At 60.0% G+C, this 12,478-nt stretch overlaps 1 protein-coding gene across 1 annotated transcript in view; it reads left to right on the forward strand.

Annotated features, from left to right (window-relative positions):
- Positions 1-12,478, forward strand: part of LOC140429942 (dnaJ homolog subfamily C member 21-like) — a 205,684-nt gene that overhangs the window by 123,743 nt on the left and 69,463 nt on the right. The window lies entirely within an intron of this gene.

The raw sequence follows: 12,478 nt of genomic DNA on the forward strand, positions 1-12,478 counted from the left end.
CATCCCCGCCTCCCCATCCCCGCCTCCCCATCCCCGCCTCCCCATCCCCGCCTCCCCATCCCCGCCTCCCATCCCCGCCTCCCCATCCCCGCCTCCCCATCCCCGCCTCCCCATCCCCGCCTCCCCATCCCCGCCACCCCATCGCCCCGCCGCCCCATCGCCCCGCCGCCCCATCGCCCCGCCGCCCCATCGCCCCGCCGCCCCATCGCCCCGCCGCCCCATCGCCCCATCGCCCCGCCGCCCCATCGCCCCGCCGCCCCATCGCCCCGCCGCCCCATCGCCCCGCCACCCCATCGCCCCGCCACCCCATCGCCCCGCCACCCCATCGCCCCGCCACCCCATCGCCCCGCCACCCCATCGCCCCGCCACCCCATCGCCCCGCCACCCCATCGCCCCGCCACCCCATCGCCCCCCCACCCCATCGCCCCCCCACCCCATCGCCCCCCCACCCCATCGCCACCCCACCCCATCGCCCCCCCCACCCCATCGCCCCCCCCACCCCATCGCCCCCCCACCCCATCGCCCCCCCACCCCATCGCCCCCCCACCCCATCGCCCCCCCACCCCATCGCCCCCCCACCCCATCGCCCCCCCACCCCATCGCCCCCCCACCCCATCGCCCCCCCACCCCATCGCCCCCCCACCCCATCGCCCCCCCACCCCATCGCCCCCCCACCCCATCGCCCCCCCGCCCCATCGCCCCCCCGCCCCATCGCCCCATCGCCCCCCCACCCCATCGCCCCCCCACCCCATCGCCCCCCCACCCCATCGCCCCCCCACCCCATCGCCCCCCCCACCCCATCGCCCCCCCCACCCCATCGCCCCCCCACCCCATCGCCCCCCCACCCCATCGCCCCCCCACCCCATCGCCCCCCCCACCCCATCGCCCCCCCACCCCATCGCCCCCCCACCCCATCGCCCCCCCACCCCATCGCCCCCCCACCCCATCGCCCCCCCACCCCATCGCCCCCCCACCCCATCGCCCCCCCACCCCATCGCCCCCCCACCCCATCGCCCCCCCACCCCATCGCCCCCCCACCCCATCGCCCCCCCACCCCATCGCCCCCCCACCCCATCGCCCCCCCACCCCATCGCCCCCCCACCCCATCGCCCCCCCACCCCATCCCCCCCCCACCCCATCCCCCCCCCACCCCATCCCCCCCCCACCCCATCCCCCCCCACCCCATCCCCCCCCACCCCACCCCCCCGCCTCCCCATCCCCCCGCCACTTCGCCTCCCCATCCCCCCGCCACTTCGCCTCCCCATCCCCCCGCCACTTCGCCTCCCCATCCCCCCGCCACTTCGCCTCCCCATCCCCCCGCCACTTCGCCTCCCCATCCCCCCGCCACTTCGCCTCCCCATCCCCCCGCCACTTCGCCTCCCCATCCCCCCGCCACTTCGCCTCCCCATCCCCCCGCCACTTCGCCTCCCCATCCCCCCGCCACTTCGCCTCCCCATCCCCCCGCCACTTCGCCTCCCCATCCCCCCGCCACTTCGCCTCCCCATCCCCCCGCCACTTCGCCTCCCCATCCCCCCGCCACTTCGCCTCCCCATCCCCCCGCCACTTCGCCTCCCCATCCCCCCGCCACTTCGCCTCCCCATCCCCCCGCCACTACATCCCCCCGCCTCCCCATCCCCCCGCCTCCCCATCCCCCCACCACCCAGGAACTGTGACGGAGTATGTGGAGAGAGGATGGAACGAGGAACTGAGACACAGTCTGTGGAGAGAGGGACAGAGCGAGGAACTGAGACAGAGTCTGTGGAGAGAGGACAGAGCGAGGAACTGAGACAGAGTCTGTGGAGAGAGGGACAGAGCGAGGAACTGAGACAGAGTCTGTGGAGATAGGGACAGTGCGAGGAACTGAGACAGTCTGTGGAGAGAGGGACAGAGCGAGGAACTGAGACAGAGTCTGCGGAGAAAGGGACAGAGCGAGGAACTGAGACACAGTCTGTGGAGAGAGGGACAGAGCGAGGAACTGAGACAGTGTCTGTGGAGAGAGGGACAGAGCGAGGAACTGAGACAGTCTGTGGAGAAAGGACAGAGCGAGGTACTGAGACAGAGTCTGTGGAGAGAGGGACAGAGTGAGGAACTGAGACAGAGTCTGCGGAGAGAGGGACAGAGCGAGGAACTGAGACAGAGTCTGCGGAGAGAGGACAGAGCGAGGAACTGAGACAGAGTCTGTGGAGAGAGGGACAGAGCGAGGAACTGAGACGGAGTCTGTGGAGAGAGGGACAGAGCGAGGAACTGAGACAGAGTCTGCGGAGAGAGGGACAGAGCGAGGAACTGAGACAGAGACTGCGGAGAGAGGACAGAGCGAGGAACTGAGACAGAGTCTGCGGAGAGAGGACAGAGCGAGAAACTGAGACAGAGTCTGCGGAGAAAGGGACAGAGCGAGGAACTGAGACAGAGTCTGTGGAGAGAGGGACAGAGCGAGGAACTGAAACAGAGTCTGCGGAGAGAGGACAGAGCGAGGAACTGAGACAGAGTCTGCGGAGAAAGGGACAGAGCGAGGAACTGAGACAGAGGCTGCGGAGAGAGGACAGAGCGGGGAACTGAGACGGAGTCTGTGGAGAGAGGGACAGAGCGAGGAACTGAGACAGAGTCTGTGGAGAGAGGACAGAGCGAGGAACTGAGACAGAGAGGACAGAGCGAGGAACTGAGACAGTCTGTGGAGAGAGGACAGAGCGAGGAACCTAGACAGAGTCTGTGGAGAGAGGGACAGAGCGAGGAACTGAGACAGAGTCTGTGGAGAGAGGACAGAGCGAGGAACCTAGACAGAGTCTGTGGAGAGAGGGACAGAGCGAGGAACTGAGACAGAGACTGCGGAGAGAGGACAGAGCGAGGAACTGAGACGGAGTCTGTGGAGAGAGGACAGAGCGAGGAACTGAGACAGAGTCTGTGGAGAGAGGACAGAGCGAGGAACTGAGGCAGAGTCTGCGGAGAGAGGACAGAGCGAGGAACTGAGACGGAGCCTGTGGAGAGAGGACAGAGCGAGGAACTGAGACAGTCTGTGGAGAGAGGGACAGAGCGAGGAACTGAGACAGAGTCTGCGGAGAGAGGAACAGAGTGAGGAACTGAGACAGAGTCTGCGGAGAGAGGACAGAGCGAGGAACTGAGGCAGAGAGGACAGAGCGAGGAACTGAGACGGAGTCTGTGGTGAGAGGGACAGAGCGAGGAACTGAAACAGAGTCTGTGGTGAGAGGACAGAGCGAGGAACTGAGACAGAGTGTGTGGGGAGAGGATAGAGCGAGGAACTGAGACAGAGTCTGTGGAGAGAGGGACAGAGCGAGGAACTGAGACAGAGTCTGCGGAGATAGGACACAGCGAGGAACTGAGACAGAGTCTGTGGGGAGAGGATAGAGCGAGGAACTGAGACAGAGACTGCGGAGAAAGGACAGAGCGAGGAACTGAGACAGAGACTGTGGAGAGAGGGACAGAGCGAGGAACTGAGACGGAGTCTGTGGAGAGAGGACAGAGCGAGGAACTGAGACAGAGTCTGTGGAGAGAGGACAGAGCGAGGAACTGAGGCAGAGTCTGCGGAGAGAGGACAGAGCGAGGAACTGAGACAGAGTCTGCGGAGAGAGGGCAGAGCGAGGAACTGAGACGGAGCCTGTGGAGAGAGGACAGAGCGAGGAACTGAGACTGTCTGCGGAGAGAGGAACAGAGCGAGGAACTGAGACAGAGTCTGCGGAGAGAGGACAGAGCGAGGAACTGAGACACAGTCTCTGGAGAGAGGGACAGAGCGAGGAACTGAGACACAGTCTGTGGAGAGAGGACCGAGCGAGGAACTGAGACAGAGTCTGCGGAGAAAGGACAGAGCGAGGAACTGAGACAGAGTCTGTGGTGAGAGGGACAGAGCGAGGAACTGAGACACAGTCTGTGGAGAGAGGACCGAGCGAGGAACTGAGACAGAGTCTGCGGAGAAAGGACCGAGCGAGGAACTGAGACAGAGTCTGCGGAGAAAGGACAGAGCGAGGAACTGAGACAGTCTGTGGAGAGAGGACAGAGCGAGGAACTGAGACGGAGTCTGTGGAGAGAAGACAGAGCGAGGATCTGAGACAGTCTGCGGAGAGAGGGACAGAGCGAGGAACTGAGACGGAGTCTGTGGGGAGAGGGACAGAGCGAGGAACTGAGACACAGTCTGTGGAGAGAGGGACAGAGCGAGGAACTGAGACGGAGTCTGTGGTGAGAGGACAGAGCGAGGAACTGAGACAGAGTCTGTGGGGACAGGACAGAGCGAGGAACCTAGACAGAGTCTGCAGAGAGAGGACAGAGCGAGGAACTGAGACAGAGTCTGTGGAGAGAGGGACAGAGCGAGGAACTGAGACACAGTCTGTGGAGAGAGGGACAGAGCGAGGAACTGAGACGGAGTCTGTGGTGAGAGGTCAGAGCGAGGAACTGAGACAGAGTCTGTGGGGACAGGACAGAGCGAGGAACCTAGACAGAGTCTGTGGGGAGAGGATAGAGCGAGGAGCTGAGACACAGTCTGTGGAGAGAGGGACAGAGCGAGGAACTGAGACAGAGTCTGCGGAGAAAGGACAGAGCGAGGAACTGAGACACAGTCTGTGGAGGGAGGACAGAGCGAGGAACTGAGACAGTCTGTGGAGAGAGGGACAGAGCGAGGAACTGAGACGGAGTCTGTGGAGAGAGGACACAGCGAGGAACTGAGACAGAGTCTGCGGAGAGAGGGACAGAGCGAGGAACTGAGATGGAGTCTGTGGAGAGAGGGACAGAGCGAGGAACTGAGACAGAGTCTGTGGAGAGAGGACAGAGCGAGGAACTGAGACAGTCTGTGGAGAGAGGGACAGAGCGAGGAACTGAGACAGAGTCTGTGGAGAGAGGGACAGAGCGAGGAACTGAGACAGAGTCTGCGGAGAGAGGACAGAGCGAGGAACTGAGACACAGTCTGTGGAGAGAGGGACAGAGCGAGGAACTGAGACAGAGTCTGTGGAGAGAGGGACAGAGCGAGGAACTGAGACACAGTCTGTGGAGAGAGGACAGAGCGAGGAACTGAGACAGAGTCTGCGGAGAAAGGACAGAGCGAGGAACTGAGACAGAGTCTGTGGTGAGAGGGACAGAGCGAGGAACTGAGACACAGTCTGTGGTGAGAGGGACAGAGCGAGGAACTGAGACAGAGTCTGTGGGGAGAGGACAGAGCGAGGAACTGAGACCGAGTCTTTGGAGAGAGGACACAGCGAGGAACTGAGACAGTCTGTGGAGAGAGGACAGAGCGAGGAACTGAGACGGAGTCTGTGGAGAGAAGACAGAGCGAGGATCTGAGACAGTCTGCGGAGAGAGGGACAGAGCGAGGAACTGAGACGGAGTCTGTGGGGAGAGGGACAGAGCGAGGAACTGAGACACAGTCTGTGGAGAGAGGGACAGAGCGAGGAACTGAGACTGAGTCTGTGGTGAGAGGACAGAGCGAGGAACTGAGACAGAGTCTGTGGGGACAGGACAGAGCGAGGAACCTAGACAGAGTCTGTGGAGAGAGGACAGATCGAGGAACTGAGACAGTCTGTGGAGAGAGGGACAGAGCGAGGAACTGAGACGGAGTCTGTGGAGAGAGGACACAGCGAGGAACTGAGACAGAGTCTGCGGAGAGAGGGACAGAGCGAGGAACTGAGATGGAGTCTGGAGAGAGGGACAGAGCGAGGAACTGAGACAGAGTCTGTGGAGAGAGGACAGAGCGAGGAACTGAGACAGTCTGTGGAGAGAGGGACAGAGCGAGGAACTGAGACAGAGTCTGTGGAGAGAGGGACAGAGCGAGGAACTGAGACGGAGTCTGTGGAGAGAGGACACAGCGAGGAACTGAGACAGAGTCTGCGGAGAGAGGGACAGAGCGAGGAACTGAGATGGAGTCTGTGGAGAGAGGGACAGAGCGAGGAACTGAGACAGAGTCTGTGGAGAGAGGGACAGAGCGAGGAACTGAGACAGTCTGTGGAGAGAGGGACAGAGCGAGGAACTGAGACAGAGTCTGTGGGGAGAGCATAGAGCGAGGAACTGAGACACAGTCTGTGGAGAGAGGGACAGAGCGAGGAACTGAGACAGAGTCTGTGAAGAGAGGACAGAGCGAGGAACTGAGACAGAGTCTGCGGAGAGAGGACAGAGCGAGGAACTGAGACAGAGTCTGTGGGGAGAGGATAGAGCGAGGAACTGAGACAGAGTCTGCGGAGAAAGGACAGAGCGAGGAACTGAGACAGAGACTGTGGAGAGAGGGACAGAGCGAGGAACTGCGACGGAGTCTGTGGAGAGAGGACAGAGCGAGGAACTGAGGCAGAGTCTGCGGAGAGAGGACAGAGCGAGGAACTGAGACAGAGTCTGTGGAGAGAGGACAGAGCGAGGAACCTAGACAGAGTCTGTGGAGAGAGGGACAGAGCGAGGAACTGAGACAGAGACTGCGGAGAGAGGACAGAGCGAGGAACTGAGACGGAGTCTGTGGAGAGAGGACAGAGCGAGGAACTGAGACAGAGTCTGTGGAGAGAGGACAGAGCGAGGAACTGAGGCAGAGTCTGCGGAGAGAGGACAGAGCGAGGAACTGAGACGGAGCCTGTGGAGAGAGGACAGAGCGAGGAACTGAGACAGTCTGTGGAGAGAGGGACAGAGCGAGGAACTGAGACAGAGTCTGCGGAGAGAGGAACAGAGCGAGGAACTGAGACAGAGTCTGCGGAGAGAGGACAGAGCGAGGAACTGAGACAGAGAGGACAGAGCGAGGAACTGAGACAGTCTGTGGAGAGAGGACAGAGCGAGGAACCTAGACAGAGTCTGTGGAGAGAGGGACAGAGCGAGGAACTGAGACAGAGTCTGTGGAGAGAGGACAGAGCGAGGAACCTAGACAGAGTCTGTGGAGAGAGGGACAGAGCGAGGAACTGAGACAGAGACTGCGGAGAGAGGACAGAGCGAGGAACTGAGACGGAGTCTGTGGAGAGAGGACAGAGCGAGGAACTGAGACAGAGTCTGTGGAGAGAGGACAGAGCGAGGAACTGAGGCAGAGTCTGCGGAGAGAGGACAGAGCGAGGAACTGAGACGGAGCCTGTGGAGAGAGGACAGAGCGAGGAACTGAGACAGTCTGTGGAGAGAGGGACAGAGCGAGGAACTGAGACAGAGTCTGCGGAGAGAGGACAGAGCGAGGAACTGAGGCAGAGTCTGTGGAGAGAGGACAGAGCGAGGAACTGAGACAGAGTCTGTGGAGAGAGGGACAGAGCGAGGAACTGAAACAGAGTCTGCGGAGAGAGGACAGAGCGAGGAACTGAGACAGAGGCTGCGGAGAGAGGACAGAGCGAGGAACTGAGACGGAGTCTGTGGAGAGAGGGACAGAGCGAGGAACTGAGACAGAGTCTGTGGAGAGAGGACAGAGCGAGGAACTGAGACAGAGAGGACAGAGCGAGGAACTGAGACGGAGTCTGTGGTGAGAGGGACAGAGCGAGGAACTGAAACAGAGTCTGTGGTGAGAGGACAGAGCGAGGAACTGAGACAGAGTGTGTGGGGAGAGGATAGAGCGAGGAACTGAGACAGAGTCTGTGGAGAGAGGGACAGAGCGAGGAACTGAGACAGAGTCTGCGGAGGTAGGACACAGCGAGGAACTGAGACAGAGTCTGCGGAGAGAGGACAGAGCGAGGAACTGAGACAGAGTCTGCGGAGAGAGGACAGAGCGAGGAACTGAGACAGAGTCTGTGGGGAGAGGATAGAGCGAGGAACTGAGACAGAGTCTGCGGAGAAAGGACAGAGCGAGGAACTGAGACGGAGTCTGTGGAGAGAGGACACAGCGAGGAACTGAGACAGAGTCTGCGGAGAGAGGGACAGAGCGAGGAACTGAGATGGAGTCTGTGGAGAGAGGGACAGAGCGAGGAACTGAGACAGAGTCTGTGGAGAGAGGACAGAGCGAGGAACTGAGACAGTCTGTGGGGACAGGACAGAGCGAGGAACCTAGACAGAGTCTGCGGAGAGAGGACAGAGCGAGGAACTGAGACAGAGTCTGTGGAGAGAGGGACAGAGCGAGGAACTGAGACACAGTCTGTGGAGAGAGGGACAGAGCGAGGAACTGAGACGGAGTCTGTGGTGAGAGGTCAGAGCGAGGAACTGAGACAGAGTCTGTGGGGACAGGACAGAGCGAGGAACCTAGACAGAGTCTGTGGGGAGAGGATAGAGCGAGGAACTGAGACAGAGTCTGTGGGGAGAGGACAGAGCGAGGAACTGAGACACAGTCTGTGGAGGGAGGACAGAGCGAGGAACTGAGACAGTCTGTGGAGAGAGGGACAGAGCGAGGAACTGAGACGGAGTCTGTGGAGAGAGGACACAGCGAGGAACTGAGACAGAGTCTGCGGAGAGAGGGACAGAGCGAGGAACTGAGATGGAGTCTGTGGAGAGAGGGACAGAGCGAGGAACTGAGACAGAGATCTGTGGAGAGAGGACAGAGCGAGGAACTGAGACAGTCTGTGGAGAGAGGGACAGAGCGAGGAACTGAGACAGAGTCTGTGGAGAGAGGGACAGAGCGAGGAACTGAGACAGAGTCTGCGGAGAGAGGACAGAGCGAGGAACTGAGACACAGTCTGTGGAGAGAGGGACAGAGCGAGGAACTGAGACAGAGTCTGTGGAGAGAGGGACAGAGCGAGGAACTGAGACACAGTCTGTGGAGAGAGGACAGAGCGAGGAACTGAGACAGAGTCTGCGGAGAAAGGACAGAGCGAGGAACTGAGACAGAGTCTGTGGTGAGAGGGACAGAGCGAGGAACTGAGACACAGTCTGTGGTGAGAGGGACAGAGCGAGGAACTGAGACAGAGTCTGTGGGGAGAGGACAGAGCGAGGAACTGAGACCGAGTCTTTGGAGAGAGGACACAGCGAGGAACTGAGACAGTCTGTGGAGAGAGGACAGAGCGAGGAACTGAGACGGAGTCTGTGGAGAGAAGACAGAGCGAGGATCTGAGACAGTCTGCGGAGAGAGGGACAGAGCGAGGAACTGAGACGGCGTCTGTGGGGAGAGGGACAGAGCGAGGAACTGAGACACAGTCTGTGGAGAGAGGGACAGAGCGAGGAACTGAGACGGAGTCTGTGGTGAGAGGACAGAGCGAGGAACTGAGACAGAGTCTGTGGGGACAGGACAGAGCGAGGAACCTAGACAGAGTCTGCGGAGAGAGGACAGAGCGAGGAACTGAGACAGAGTCTGTGGAGAGAGGGACAGAGCGAGGAACTGAGACACAGTCTGTGGAGAGAGGGACAGAGCGAGGAACTGAGACGGAGTCTGTGGTGAGAGGTCAGAGCGAGGAACTGAGACAGAGTCTGTGGGGACAGGACAGAGCGAGGAACCTAGACAGAGTCTGCGGAGAGAGGACAGAGCGAGGAACTGAGACAGAGTCTGCGGAGAGAGGACAGAGCGAGGAACTGAGACAGAGTCTGTGGAGAGAGGGACAGAGCGAGGAACGGAGACAGAGTCTGTGGGGAGAGGATAGAGCGACGAACTGAGACACAGTCTGTGGAGAGAGGGACAGAGCGAGGAACTGAGACCGAGTCTGTGGAGAGAGGACACAGCGAGGAACTGAGACAGTCTGTGGAGAGAGGACAGAGCGAGGAACTGAGACGGAGTCTGCGGAGAGAAGCCAGAGCGAGGATCTGAGACAGTCTGCGGAGAGAGGGACAGAGAGAGGAACTGAGACGGAGTCTGTGGGGAGAGGGACAGAGCGAGGAACTGAGACAGAGTCTGTGGAGAGAGGGACAGAGCGAGGAACTGAGACAGTGTCTGTGGTGAGAGGGACAGAGCGAGGAACTGAGACACAGTCTGTGGAGAGAGGGACAGAGCGAGGAACTGAGACAGAGTCTGTGGTGAGAGGGACAGAGCGAGGAACTGAGACCGAGTCTGTGGAGAGAGGACACAGCGAGGAACTGAGACAGTCCGTGGAGAGAGGACAGAGCGAGGAACTGAGACGGAGTCTGCGGAGAGAAGACAGAGCGAGGATCTGAGACAGTCTGCGGAGAGAGGGACAGAGCGAGGAACTGAGACGGAGTCTGTGGGGAGAGGGACAGAGCGAGGAACTGAGACACAGTCTGTGGAGAGAGGGACAGAGCGAGGAACTGAGACGGAGTCTGGTGAGAGGACAGAGCGAGGAACTGAGACAGAGTCTGTGGGGACAGGACAGAGCGAGCAACCTAGACAGAGTCTGCGGAGAGAGGACAGAGCGAGGAACTGAGACAGAGTCTGTGGAGAGAGGGACAGAGCGAGGAACTGAGACGGAGTCTGTGGTGAGAGGACAGAGCGAGGAACTGAGACAGAGTCTGTGGGGACAGGACAGAGCGAGGAACCTAGACAGAGTCTGCGGAGAGAGGACAGAGCGAGGAACTGAGACAGAGTCTGCGGAGAGAGGACAGAGCGAGGAACTGAGACAGAGTCTGTGGAGAGAGGACAGAGCGAGGAACTGAGACAGAGTCTGCGGAGAGAGGACAGAGCGAGGAACCTAGACAGAGTCTGCGGAGAGAGGACAGAGCGAGGAACTGAGACAGAGTCTGCGGAGAGAGGACAGAGCGAGGAACTGAGACAGAGTCTGTGGAGAGAGGACAGAGCGAGGAACTGAGACAGAGTCTGCGGAGAGAGGACAGAGCGAGGAACTGAGACAGAGTCTGCGGAGAGAGGACAGAGCGAGGAACTGAGACAGAGTCTGCGGAGAAAGGACAGAGCGAGGAACTGAGACGCAGTCTGTGGAGAGAGGACAGAGCGAGGAACTGAGACAGTCTGTGGAGAGAGGGACAGAGCGAGGAACTGAGACAGAGTCTACGGAGAGAGGACAGAGCGAGGAACTGAGACAGAGTCTGTGGAGAGAGGGACAGAGCGAGGAACTGAGACGGAGTCTGTGGAGAGAGGACACAGCGAGGAACTGAGACAGAGTCTGCGGAGAGAGGGACAGAGCGAGGAATTGAGATGGAGTCTGTGGAGAGAGGGACAGAGCGATGAACTGAGACAGAGTCTGTGGAGAGAGGGACAGAGCGAGGAACTGAGATAGAGTCTGTGGTGAGAGGACAGAGCGAGGAACTGAGACAGTCTGTGGAGAGAGGGACAGAGCGAGGAACTGAGACACAGTCTGTGGAGAGAGGGACAGAGCGAGGAACTGAGACGGAGTCTGTGGTGAGAGGACAGAGCGAGGAACTGAGACAGAGTCTGTGGGGACAGGACAGAGCGAGGAACCTAGACAGAGTCTGCGGAGAGAGGACAGAGCGAGGAACTGAGACAGAGTCTGTGGAGAGAGGGACAGAGCGAGGAACTGAGACACAGTCTGTGGAGAGAGGGACAGAGCGAGGAACTGAGACGGAGTCTGTGGTGAGAGGTCAGAGCGAGGAACTGAGACAGAGTCTGTGGGGACAGGACAGAGCGAGGAACCTAGACAGAGTCTGCGGAGAGAGGACAGAGCGAGGAACTGAGACAGAGTCTGCGGAGAGGGGGACAGAGCGAGGAACTGAGACAGAGTCTGTGGAGAGAGGGACAGAGCGAGGAACTGAGACAGAGTCTGTGGGGAGAGGATAGAGCGAGGAACTGAGACACAGTCTGTGGAGAGAGGGACAGAGCGAGGAACTGAGACAGAGTCTGCGGAGAAAGGACAGAGCGAGGAACTGAGACACAGTCTGTGGAGAGAGGACAGAGCGAGGAACTGAGACAGTCTGTGGAGAGAGGGACAGAGCGAGGAACTGAGACGGAGTCTGTGGAGAGAGGACACAGCGAGGAACTGAGACAGAGTCTGCGGAGAGAGGGACAGAGCGAGGAACTGAGACGGAGTCTGTGGAGAGAGGGACAGAGCGAGGAACTGAGACAGAGTCTGTGGGGAGAGCATAGAGCGAGGAACTGAGACACAGTCTGTGGAGAGAGGGACAGAGCGAGGAACTGAGACAGAGTCTGTGAAGAGAGGACAGAGCGAGGAACTGAGACAGAGTCTGCGGAGAGAGGACAGAGCGAGGAACTGAGACAGAGTCTGTGGGGAGAGGATAGAGCGAGGAACTGAGACAGAGTCTGCGGAGAGAGGACAGAGCGAGGAACTGAGACGGAGCCTGTGGAGAGAGGACAGAGCGAGGAACTGAGACAGTCTGTGGAGAGAGGGACAGAGCGAGGAACTGAGACAGTCTGTGGAGAGAGGACAGAGCGAGGAACTGAGACAGAGTCTGCGGAGAGAGGAACAGAGCGAGGAACTGAGACAGAGTCTGCGGAGAGAGGACAGAGCGAGGAACTGAGACACAGTCTGTGGAGAGAGGGACAGAGCGAGGAACTGAGACACAGTCTGTGGAGAGAGGACAGAGCGAGGAACTGAGACAGTGTCTGTGGTGAGAGGGACAGAGCGAGGAACTGAGACACAGTCTGTGGAGAGAGGGACAGAGCGAGGAACTGAGACAGAGTCTGTGGTGAGAGGGACAGAGCGAGGAACTGAGACCGAGTCTGTGGAGAGAGGACACAGCGAGGAACTGAGACAGTCTGTGGAGAGAGGACAGAGCGAGGAACTGAGACGGAGTC

Source organism: Scyliorhinus torazame, chromosome 9 (genome assembly GCF_047496885.1).
Source record: "Scyliorhinus torazame isolate Kashiwa2021f chromosome 9, sScyTor2.1, whole genome shotgun sequence".
NCBI lineage: Eukaryota > Metazoa > Chordata > Chondrichthyes > Carcharhiniformes > Scyliorhinidae > Scyliorhinus > Scyliorhinus torazame.